Source organism: Salmo trutta, unplaced genomic scaffold (genome assembly GCF_901001165.1).
Source record: "Salmo trutta unplaced genomic scaffold, fSalTru1.1, whole genome shotgun sequence".
NCBI classification, from domain to species: Eukaryota; Metazoa; Chordata; class Actinopteri; order Salmoniformes; family Salmonidae; genus Salmo; species Salmo trutta.
The window spans coordinates 47280-59625 of record NW_021823071.1 but is presented as its reverse complement, the minus strand read 5'-3'; the positions used below and the strand labels follow the sequence as shown (position 1 = coordinate 59625).

At 42.1% G+C, this 12346-nt stretch overlaps 1 non-coding gene across 1 annotated transcript; it reads right to left on the bottom strand.

Annotated features, from left to right (window-relative positions):
* Positions 1 to 6754: 6754 nt before the first annotated feature.
* On the bottom strand, positions 6755 to 6807 carry LOC115188685 (U7 small nuclear RNA). The gene has a single exon (XR_003876588.1). It is a non-coding gene; the product is annotated as a U7 small nuclear RNA (small nuclear RNA).
* Between the last annotated feature and the right edge of the window lie 5539 nt (positions 6808 to 12346).

Below are 12346 nucleotides of genomic sequence, written 5' to 3'. Positions count from 1 at the left end.
CTCCTCCCTCTCCCACGACTCTCTCTTCCCTCTCCCTCTCCCACCCCTCTCCTTCCATCTCTCCCTCCATCTCTCCCTCCATCTCTCCCTCCATCTCCCTCCATGCCTCCATCTGGACCAGTCTGGAGCCTTATCACCTGGCCAATTACTGGCTTCTAATTCCTCATGTAACATCGTGTTTCAGGATGGTATAACATCTTCATTCAGGGTGGTGTAACATCGTGTTTCAGGATGGAGTAATACTTGTTTCAGGATGATGTAACATCTTCTTTCAGGATGGTGTAACATCTTGTTTCAGGATGGTGTAACATCTTGTTTCAGGGTGGTGTAACATCTTGTTTCAGGGTGGTGTAACATCTTGTTTCAGGGTGGTGTAACATCTTGTTTCAGGGTGGTGTAACATCTTGTTTCAGGGTGGTGTAACATCTTGTTTCAGGGTGGTGAAACATCTTGTTTCAGGATGGTGTAACATCCACCCCTCTTAAATTAATACATTCCTTTGCCTAACCTGCCAATAGCTGCTAGGTAAATGAGGAAGGAAAGAGCCAATAGAAACTAGATAAATGAGGAAGGAAAGAGCCAATAGAAACTAGGTACATGAGGAATGAAAGAGCCAATAAAAACTAGGTACATGAGGAAGGAAAGAGCCAATAGAAACTAGGTACATGAGGAAGGAAAGAGCCAATAAAAACTAGGTAAATGAGGAAGGAAAGAGCCAATAGAAGCTAGGTGAATGAGGAAGGAAAGAGCCGGTCAGGTAGCCCTGTAAACAGACAGTTAGAAGCAGCTAAAGGTCCACCACATAGAAGAGACAGCAGTAATGATGTATTTGTCGGGCCAAGAGTTTTTGCTAACAACGTGACCTGACCAGGAAAAACTGTGGGAAAACTAGTTAAAAACATAACAGTCTTAATTCTGAAGTGTCTTTCTTTCTCTGTCTTTGACAAAGTTAGACAGAAAGCTGTTTCCTTGGATACAGCAGCTCACTTTGTAACTGAGGATAATGAACAAACAGAACTTTAGGTGGCCTCTCTGTGCTTCTCTCGGCTTCCGGTTGGCACATTCCGTGTATTGGAAACAGTTTATTTTATTTATTTATGTTGATTAAGGCATCTCGGACTCAGACCGCCCAGTGGAGATGGAAATTCCTGTTTCCTGAAGAGAGAAAAGTTTCTTTGTTTCTTTGCTGTGTCCTCATCTCTCAGTTCAAAAGAAGCTTTGAAGGCCTTGATTATTACTTCATTGACGTTTTTTTATATTATTGTGTGTTTGTTGCAATTGGCCGCTAGATCAAAGTACACGACACAAAGGTCCTAATTAGGTCATATATTTTAGGGAAAATCTTTGTAAGGACATGACAGACAGGCACAATGATAACAGCCTGAGGCTGGGAAGAGAGGTTGTTGACGTAACTTATTAAAGCTGATCTGCCCCTTAAATAATAATAATAATTTAAAACGTATTAAGGAGCTGGCCTTCCTTGGGATTCAGGATGCGAAGACATGCAAAGAATGATCATCCCGTCCTCTGCTTTCTCAGAGCCTCTAATCAAATCATGACCTCACTATGTCATACAGATCATCCCGTCCTCTGCTTTCTCAGAGTCTCTAACCAAATCATGACCTCACTATGTCATACAGATCATCCCGTCCTCTGCTTTCTCAGAGCCTCTAATCAAATCATGACCTCACTATGTCATACAGATCATCCCGTCCTCTGCTTTCTCAAAGCCTCTAACCAAACCATTGCATTTCTTAGTTTGCCAGTACAGAAGTTTGTCTGTTCCAATATCAATGGCATTAACATATTGCAAAATAAAATATGTAAAATGAAATCCTCTACTTTGTGTTTCCTGAAAAATCTACTGTAAGCAATCCTGACAACTCTTAGTTTTTGTTATGGGTGTGTTGTGTATGGCGTAATCTAATAGCATCAGGTTCTGAGAGGTTAGTCTGATATTGTGTTAAATAGGTGTCAGCCAGTGTGTGTGTGTGTGTGTGTGTGTGTGTGTGTGTGTGTGTATGTGTGTGTGTGAGAATTTGAAACACAACTCTCTGGGTTCAAGAATGTGCTGAAATGAACTGTGGACAGGCAGGCAGCGGCTGGGGGAAGCAGAGAGAGAGGCCTTCTACACCTCTCCTCCTCCTCCTCCTCCTCCTCCTCCTGCTGCTGCAGCAAATGAAGTTGGTCATGCCTGGAGGACTAAGCATCCATTGTTGGATCCACAGACTCCTGGGTCTTACTCATACTCCCACCGCCTCACCTCCCCACCATCCCTCCGTGCCACCACCACCACAACCATCTGTATCAAAGCATCTCCAAAGGCCGCCCAGTATGTCTCTCTTCCTGTCTCTAACGCCGGGAGGGAGAGGAAGGGAGGGGTTTAGGTTGGGGTATTTAGGGTGAAGGGATGGAGGGCGGTTCCTAAAAGGTCATAGACTCAATATGGAGGCTCAGATGGGAGTGGGACAAAGCTGCCATTCATCCTCTAACAGGAATGGAAAAGGTATTTTCTCCAGAACTGAGGAACCACTGCTAAAGAAACAGGCTAGAGGGGGCCTAGGAGTAGGATCAACTAGCCTGGGGGGGCAACAGAATGCTCAAATACCCGCCTACGGGGCTATAGTCAAATATTGACACGGTTAAAAGCACCAGACAGCGTCTGCATGTTGGCTCTACACCACAGCAGACCAGGAAATGAAAGGCCAGTCTCAACTCAGTTCTCCACGGACCATAGACAGCACATCACAGGCTGACACTCCTCTAGGTAGAAGTTACCCACATGTAAAAGACGGCCAACAAGTTACACAGTATAACTTATGTGATTTATTTAATTACATTTCAGTAGTCACAATGGAGCTGGGTAACCAGGATCAGCTACCACTCGTTTTATGATTAAGGTTTAGGATTGGGAGCAAGGGGGGAATCTGATCCTAGAGCTGAGGTTAGAGGTAGTTCTATGTGGAGCGTCTCTGAGGCTTGGGGACCTGGGCGTGTGTCCACAAAGAGTCTTAGGAAAGGCTGTTCTATGATCAGTTTTGTCTTTTAGATCATAATCAATAAGATGATATAAACAGGGGGAACCTGATCCTAGATCAGCACTCCTACTCTGAGAAGCTTTGTGAATATAGGCTCTGATATAGATCAGTGGTAGGTCCATTACTGGGGCTCTCTGGGTGGATGATAGATCTGCTCCTTCAGCATAATGTGATGGCATAATAGCGCTATGGGCATTCTGATGTTATTGTCTGAGCAGAGAGTATCAGACCCAGGTCTTACTTCGGTACCCCCTTTCCTGCAGTAGAATGACCAAAGTGCCCTCTAGTGGCCTCATGGGTGGAATGTTATTAATATTTTTCACAATTTCATAATGAATAAACGTGTTGATTTCTATGCAGAAAATCCAGTGTTTCTATGTCAAACAGTTTTGTTATATTTCAGTCTTCTGTGATGTACGTAAAGTGTAGTATTGGGATGCAAACTCAAGATTGAACACGTTTCAACTCTATATCTGACATGGTTTGGGGCAGCAGGGTAGCCTAGTGGTTAGAGCGTTGGACTCGTAACCGAAAGGTTTGCAAGTTCAAATCCTGGAGCTGACAAGGTACAAATCTGGCATTCTGCCCCTGAACAAGGCAGTTGTACCCACTGTACCTAGGCCGTCATTGTAAACAAGAATTTCTTCTTAACTGACTTTCCTAGTAAAGGTGACTTATTATTTTTTAAGCCCATAACCATGTGTAAAATGGGGTGTATACTTTTGTTCCAAAGAATATTTGTTAAAGACGACCCAGAAACACTCTGTGTGACCCGGATTTAGCCGACTGGTGTAAAAAGAAAGTATCGAATTCGTTTTTGAGAGCCACTCCAATCCAAAAATGACTGCTATGACATATTGAACATATTGTACAAAGATGCCCTTAATCCAACTAAATATCATTGAACATAAGCACGTGTTTTATCTAAGTTGTAGCTAGCTACAGCACTGACCAGGAACCAGGGAGGTCTCAGTCTCTAGGGTTGACCCACTGTTAGAGAAGATGTCTGGTATCCATGGGTAATGTTTGGATGAACCGCTGCCATCGCAGGGAGAGGTCGGACACAGAGACAAACAGAGAAAGAGTCCGTTTGTTTGGGATTCCTGTGAAAGAGAAAGCTAGCAGTTTCACAAAGCTTTGCTAATGGAAAACAGCTGGTCGCTAATACAACTAGGACCTAAACACCACCAAGGGGTATTTGCTTTTGTTATAGACCCTTTAGCTAAGGGAATGTGTGTGTATGTGTGTGTTTATTGTCCTTCGTTCCCCCAAGCCCCTCCAACCCTCCAGAAGAGTCAGAGAAAATGTATATTGGGTTTACTTACTTTGTGTCCATGGTCTTTTTTTGTCAAGTAACTGTTTTGATTTTCCCATGCAGAGTGAGCAAGATTTGCTGAAATACTACACCTTAGAAAATCTATTTGATTAGCTGAAATACCACGCTTTAGAAAATTATTTAGATTAGATGAAATACCACGCTTTAGAAAATCCCTTTGGTTAGCTGAAATTCCACGCTTTAAAAATCTTTTTGATCAGCTGAAATACCACGCTTTAGAAAATCCATTTGATTAGTTGAAATACCACGCTTTAGAAAATTATTTAGATTACATGAAATACCACGCTTTAGAAAATTATTTAGATTAGATGAAATACCACGCTTTAGAAAATCCATTTGATTTGCTCAAATACCACGCTTTAAAAAAATCTCTTTGATTAGCTGAAATACTTCATTTGCTTTAAAAAATCCATTTGATTAGCTGACCAGTTTTAGTGTCTTAGGGATGAAGAATTTCTGCCAGTTGTTTTAACTAGATCTACCACTCTGGCTGGCTGCTACATATGTGGACAATGAGTCTTTAGGAAAACCCTCATTTTGAAATGGAGGTTCAGGAGAAGTACTGTAGTTGAAAGTGATTACAGAGAGTATAATTTGTATCACAGGAAGACTAAAACCACACACTCCAGTTAAACTACCAGCCTAAATCTATCAGAAAAAATGTTGTTAGTAGATTTATGTGATATTAATGCCCTTTGTTACAGGTGACAGTTTTGATACTCATCACTGCATTTTGTATCAAAAGGTTGGCTGGATCTCGCTAAAGATCCGTAAGTCTCTACATTACTGCCTTTTTTTTATTTCCATGGCACTACTTCATAAACTTCCGTCTTTTCTAACTTTGCTGATGAAGTATAGACACCTTAGTTGCCTAACACATTCACAGGATTGGTTAGCTCTTGAGGTTCCTAGGGTCTCCACCGAGCTAGGTAAATCCGAGCTAGGTAAATCCGAGCTAGGTAAATCCGAGCTAGGTAAATGCTAGGTAAATCCGAGCTAGGTAAATCCGAGCTAGGTAAATCCGAGCTAGGTAAATCTAAATCCGAGCTAGGTAAATCTGCTTTTAGTTTTCATGCACCATATTGTTGGAACGAAATTACAAAATGCGTTTCATCTGGACGTCCTGGTGCTGTTCGGGCAATTTAAAGTATTGATTGGGGAATTATTTGTGGAGGAATGTAACTGTTTTTCTGGGTGATTTGTGACATTTTATTTGTGATTCCCATGACTGTGTTTTTGCATTTTAATATATACACTGCTCAAAAAAATAAAGGGAACACTTAAACAACACAATGTAACTCCAAGTCAATCACACTTCTGTGAAATCAAACTGTCCACTTAGGAAGCAACACTGATTGACAATACATTTCACATGCTTTTTGTGCAAATGGAATAGACAACAGGTGGAAATTATAGGCAATTAGCAAGACACCCCCAATAAAGGAGTGGTTCTGCAGGTGGGGACCACAGACCACTTCTCAGTTCCTATGCTTCCTGGCTGATGTTTTGGTCACTTTTGAATGCTGGCGGTGCTTTCACTCTAGTGGTAGCATGAGACGGAGTCTACAACCCACACAAGTGGCCCAGGTAGTGCAGCTCATCCAGGATAGCACATCAATGCGAGCTGTGGCAAGAAGGTTTGCTGTGTCTGTCAGCTTAGTATCCAGAGCATGGAGGCGCTACCAGGAGACAGGCCAGTACATCAGGAGACGTGGAGGAGGCCGTAGGAGGGCAACAACCCAGCAGCAGGACCGCTACCTCCGCCTTTGTGCAAGGAGGAGCAGGAGGAGCACTGCCAGAGCCCTGCAAAATGACCTCCAGCAGGCCACAAATGTGCATGTGTCTGCTCAAACGGTCAGAAACAGACTCCATGAGGGTGGTATGAGGGCCCGACGTCCACAGGTGGGGGTTGTGCTTACAGCCCAACACCGTGCAGGACATTTGGCATTTGCCAGAGAACACCAAGATTGGCAATTTCGCCACTGGCGCCCTGTGCTCTTCACAGATGAAAGCAGGTTCACACTGAGCACGTGACAGACGTGACAGAGTCTGGAGACGCCGTGGAGAACGTTTTGCTGCCTGCAACATCCTCCAGCATGACCGGTTTGGCGGTGGGTCAGTCATGGTGTGGGGTGGCATTTCTTTGGGGGGCCGCACAGCCCTCCATGTGCTCGCCAGAGGTAGCCTGACTGCCATTAGGTACCGAGATGAGATCCTCAGACCCCTTGTGAGACCATATGCTGTTGCGGTTGGCCCTGGGTTCCTCCTAATGCAAGACAATGCTAGACCTCATGTGGCTGGAGTGTGTCAGCAGTTCCTGCAAGAGGAACTGCTTTATTATTTACTATGGTGTTTAATTTATTTTTTTTGACAAAGAAGTGGGGGCTTTTCCATTGAGGAAACCTACTGGAGAAATGCTAAAAGAGCACATTTTCCATAAACTGTAGGTACGAAGGACTGGGGTATAAACAGATAGATGTTCTAGAACCTGTAGGTAGGTAGGACTGGGGTATAAACAGATAGATGTTCTAGAACCTGTAGGTACGAAGGACTGGGGTATAAACAGATAGATGTTCTAGAACCAGTAGGTAGATAGGACTGGGGTATAAACAGATAGATGTTCTAGAACCTGTAGGTAGGTAGGACTGGGGTATAAACAGATAGATGTTCTAGAACCTGTAGGTACGAAGGACTGGGGTATAAACAGATAGATGTTCTAGAACCAGTAGGTAGATAGGACTGGGGTATAAACAGATAGATGTTCTAGAACCTGTAGGTAGGTAGGACTGGGGTATAAACAGATAGATGTTCTAGAACCTGTAGGTAGGTAGGACTGGGGTATAAACAGATAGATGTTCTGGAACCTGTAGGTAGGTAGGACTGGGGTATAAACAGATAGATGTTCTAGAACCTGTAGGTAGGTAGGACTGGGGTATAAACAGATAGATGTTCTAGAACCTGTAGGTAGGTAGGACTGGGGTATAAACAGATAGATGTTCTAGAACCTGTAGGTAGGTAGGACTGGGGTATAAACAGATAGATCTTTAACAACCTGTAGGGCTTACTGTATATGTTCTTGGCATGTCGGTTTCTAATTTATGAGTGGCACAAATTTGGATTTGGGGGAGGCGAATGGGCAGAGTATATGGTAATTAAATACAATAGTATAACTATAGTTACAAGTGTAGTGTTTTTTGCGAACTTTAGTGTTTTTATGGACATTATTGCACTATTTACTACAGTTATTTTTCTCCAGATAATACTGTAGTATTTACTAGATTATTCTACAGTACACTTCAACATTTTATAGAAAGTACTACACATGATCGAGGGATACTATAGTTTGTAGTAGAGGCGAAGGTCGAGAGCCATGTGTCCTCTGAAACACAACCCTGCCAAGCCACACAGCTTCTTGACACGCTGCCCGCTTAACCCTGAAGCCAGCCGCACCAATGTGTCAGAGGAAACACCGTCCAGCTGGAGACCGTAGTCAGCTTGCAGGTGCCCAACCCAACACAAGGAGTCGCAAGAGCGCGATGTGACAAGGAAATCCCGGCCGACCAAACCGTCCCCTACCCCGGACGACGCTGGGCCAATTGTGCTCCACCTCATTGGACACAGCCTGAGATTGAACCTGGGGCTTTATGACGCCTCAAGCACTGCGATGCAGTGCCTTAGGCCGCCTCGCCACTCGGGAGAGCTTCACTACAGAATTGTATAGTGAGTACTGTAGTATTCTATTTGACAGTAAACTGTAGTATATTTTCATGTGGGTCTGTCCACCTAATTACGTCAGTCCCAATGCCAAGACCAGGAGTTTTTGTCATCCGACCAGGAAAAACTCTCGACTCAAGTTATAGACTTTAACACGGGTTTGTTTGTTTCCTGGTCAGGTCATGTGGTCAGGAAAACTCCTGGCCTCTAACAATTACAATGATTTCAGTCTTTGTTCTAGAATTGTGATGTCTAATTATGAGGGAGACTTGTGATGAATTGTGATGTCTAATTATGAGGGAGACTTGTGATGAATTGTGATGTCTAATTATGAGGGAGACTTGTGATGAATTGTGATGTCTAATTATGAGGGAGACTTGTGATGAATTGTGATGTCTAATTATGAGGGAGACTTGTGATGAATTGTGATGTCTAATTATGAGGGAGACTTGTGATGAATTGCGATGTCTAATTATGAGGGAGACTTGTGATGAATTGTGATGTCTAATTATGAGGGAGACTTGTGATGAATTGCGATGTCTAATTATGAGGGAGACTTGTGATGAATTGCGATGTCTAATTATGAGGGAGACTTGTGATGAATTGCGATGTCTAATTATGAGGGAGACTTGTGATGAATTGCGATGTCTAATTATGAGGGAGACTTGTGATGAATTGCGATGTCTAATTATGAGGGAGACTTGTGATGAATTGCGATGTCTAATTATGAGGGAGACTTGTGATGAATTGCGATGTCTATTATGAGGGAGACTTGTGATGAATTGCGATGTCTAATTATGAGGGAGACTTGTGATGAATTGTGATGTCTAATTATGAGGGAGACTTGTGATGAATTGCGATGTCTAATCATGAGGGAGACTTGTGATGAATTGCGATGTCTAATTATGAGGGAGACTTGTGATGAATTGCGATGTCTAATTATGAGGGAGACTTGTGATGAATTGCGATGTCTAATTATGAGGGAGACTTGTGATGAATTGGGATGTCTAATTATGAGGGAGACTTGTGATGAATTGCGATGTCTAATTATGAGGGAGACTTGTGATGAATTGCGATGTCTAATTATGAGGGAGACTTGTGATGAATTGCGATGTCTAATTATGAGGGAGACTTGTGATGAATTGTGATGTCTAATTATGAGGGAGACTTGTGATGAATTGTGATGTCTAATTATGAGGGAGACTTGTGATGAATTGTGATGTCTAATTATGAGGGAGACTTGTGATGAATTGTGATGTCTAATTATGAGGGAGACTTGTGATGAATTGTGATGTCTAATTATGAGGGAGACTTGTGATGAATTGTGATGTCTAATTATGAGGGAGACTTGTGATGAATTGTGATGTCTAATTATGAGGGAGACTTGTGATGAATTGCGATGTCTAATTATGAGGGAGACTTGTGATGAATTGTGATGTCTAATTATGAGGGAGACTTGTGATGAATTGTGATGTCTAATTATGAGGGAGACTTGTGATGAATTGTGATGTCTAATTATGAGGGAGACTTGTGATGAATTGTGATGTCTAATTATGAGGGAGACTTGTGATGAATTGTGATGTCTAATTATGAGGGAGACTTGTGATGAATTGTGATGTCTAATTATGAGGGAGACTTGTGATGAATTGTGATGTCTAATTATGAGGGAGACTTGTGATGAATTGCGATGTCTAATTATGAGGGAGACTTGTGATGAATTGCGATGTCTAATTATGAGGGAGACTTGTGATGAATTGCGATGTCTAATTATGAGGGGAGACTTGTGATGAATTGCGATGTCTAATTATGAGGGAGACTTGTGATGAATTGCGATGTCTAATTATGAGGGAGACTTGTGATGAATTGTGATGTCTAATTATGAGGGAGACTTGTGATGAATTGTGATGTCTAATTATGAGGGAGACTTGTGATGAATTGTGATGTCTAATTATGAGGGAGACTTGTGATGAATTGTGATGTCTAATTATGAGGGAGACTTGTGATGAATTGCGATGTCTAATTATGAGGGAGACTTGTGATGAATTGTGATGTCTAATTATGAGGGAGACTTGTGATGAATTGTGATGTCTAATTATGAGGGAGACTTGTGATGAATTGCGATGTCTAATTATGAGGGAGACTTGTGATGAATTGTGATGTCTAATTATGAGGGAGACTTGTGATGAATTGTGATGTCTAATTATGAGGGAGACTTGTGATGAATTGCGATGTCTAATTATGAGGGAGACTTGTGATGAATTGTGATGTCTAATTATGAGGGAGACTTGTGATGAATTGCGATGTCTAATTATGAGGGAGACTTGTGATGAATTGCGATGTCTAATTATGAGGGAGAGATGTCTTTATTCCTTTCCCTTCACATTCCTTGTTTTGCTTGTGTTTTTTTATCTCGGTGTGTGCTAGGAGCTTTCCTTTGTCTGATTACTGGGCACGGTCAGATAGAAAGATCAAGGCCTGATGCCATGGAGTGTAACACTGCTGCAGAGAGAGAGAGAGAGGGAGAGAGAACATTTAACTGGGTGACTGTCTGTAAGCCCCTTTCTGACAACAACACAAAGCACTTCAGCTTGTCTAATGTCTTTTCCACTCGTTCTGGTAAAGGGCAGAACTCAAAAATAGACTCCTCAAAGTTTCTGAAATGAACCTGGCTGTGCTCTGCAACAGAGGATGGTTCCCTTTCTACAGTATGTCGGACTACATATACTCTGAATAACAGAGCTTCTGCCATGGCTACTGTCATGTCACAGACAGACAAGAAATTGAAGTTGAGAGCTCAGATCAAATCATTTACCTGACCATATGTGTGTGTGAAAGAGAGATCGACGAGAGAGAGAGAGAGAGAGAGAGAGAGACAGTGAGAGAGAGAGAGAGAGAGAGAGAGATACAGTGAGAGAGAAGCTTATTGTTCAATGTGTGGTTATTTTTATTCTTCGTTATTGTTGCTACTGTTTTCCCGTTGACAATTTTGATTCTTATTATTTTAATATTACAGAGACAGACAGACAGACAGACAGACAGACAGACAGACAGACAGACAGACAGACAGACAGACAGACAGACAGACAGACAGACAGACAGACAGACAGACAGACAGACAGACAGACAGACAGAGTGTGTACAAGCCACGGAAGGTGCTTCCTCTCTAACTGGAGTTTAAAATGCTAGCCAAACATTTGCTGTACTGGATTCAGCAGTTGGAGATGATCCCACACATACAGGCAGTCACTGCCTGGTCATGGGTCCTTGTCTTGTCTTGTCTTGTTCTTTTGGACTCTACCTTAGAGAGTTTACCTGTGGTATCAGCACACTAGAAACACTTGATCTAACGACCACACGAGGGGACAGCTTTATTACAGGCTATACCGTTTCTAACTGTCTTAATCACCTATTGCTCACATCTTGGCCACAGCACAGTAGACTATATGATTACAGACAATGACCCTTTCTCTCTCAGCTCATTCACTGTCAAGCCACTAACACCTCTGTCACAGCCAAATTACGTTGTTCCTCAAAAGAACAGACATGGAAACAACCACACATTCACAGCCCAGTAAGCTGTACAACATCAGAAATTCATACAGATGGGCCCAAAACAGCACAGAAGAATACCAGAAAGCAACCTGTAACCAAAATATCCAAACACTCTTAGATAACTTTCTGAATACCACATTCACTCACAGTAAAGAAGGCATCAATCTAGCAGTAAAAAACATCAACTATATATTCAGGCAAACGACAAAAGAAGCACAACTGAAATTGATAAAAAACAAAACAAAAAATACCACAGATGACAACTGGTTTGATGCAGATTGTAAAATTATAAGGAAAAAACTTAGACCACTATCTAACCAAATGCACAGAGACCCAAATAATGGTGAATTACAACTTCATTACTGTGAGGCTTTAAAATTCTATAAATGTACACTCAGAACCAAAAAAGCATAGCCTGGACCTGCTAGAGCAGTACTGCCAGACCTGGGCCCTGGCAGTAAACCCCAAAAAGACTAAAATAATGATTTTACAGAGAAGATCCAGATCTCAGGGAATTAAACCAAAGTTCTCAATTGGTACAAAATATATAGAGTACTGTACACACTACAATTACTTAGGTTTAAAAATAAGCTCAACTGGACAGCTTAATGAGGCAGTGAATGAACTGAGAGAGAAAGCTCGAGAGAAAGCACGCAGGGCATTCTACGCCATTAAAAACAAATTCAAATTGAAATACCTATTCAAA